This window comes from Rhagoletis zephyria, unplaced genomic scaffold (genome assembly GCF_001687245.7).
Source record: "Rhagoletis zephyria isolate East Lansing unplaced genomic scaffold, Rhagoletis_zephyria_1.1 Rzeph_scaffold_18916, whole genome shotgun sequence".
Lineage (NCBI taxonomy): Eukaryota > Metazoa > Arthropoda > Insecta > Diptera > Tephritidae > Rhagoletis > Rhagoletis zephyria.
This window is the reverse complement of record NW_016175977.1, coordinates 4,059-4,564: the sequence shown is the minus strand read 5'-3', so window position 1 is coordinate 4,564 and position 506 is coordinate 4,059.

The window sequence follows — 506 nt, the reverse complement described above, 5'->3', positions numbered from 1 at the left end:
AGTGTTTTTTTCTGAAATTTTTATATACGAAGTATACAAATACGCATATCAGAAGATAAGAGGTTGATTGCGTTTCCAACGATATCAATTTTTTAAAAATCGGTTAGTAATTTTTTTGGTTTAAAATATTTTTTTTCATAAAAGTAAAAGGTATTTTTTGATTTTAAGTGTTTTTTCTCAAATTTGTATATACGAAGTATACAAATGTGCATACCAGAAAGGGGTTTAATCGCCTTTACAACGATACCAATTTTTTAAAAATCGGTTTGTAATTTTTTTGTTTAAAATATTTTTTTATAAAAAAGAGGTATTTTTTCCTTTTAAGTGTTTTTCTCAAATTTTTATTTACGGAGTATTCAAATATGCATATCAGAAGAAAGGAGGTTTAATTACGTTTACAACGATACCAATTTTTTAAAAATCAGTTAAAAATTGTTTGAAATGCAAGGTTCTGAATTTTTCGAAGACCCGGCCTTATATCACCTGTAATATAAGTTTGCTCAAAA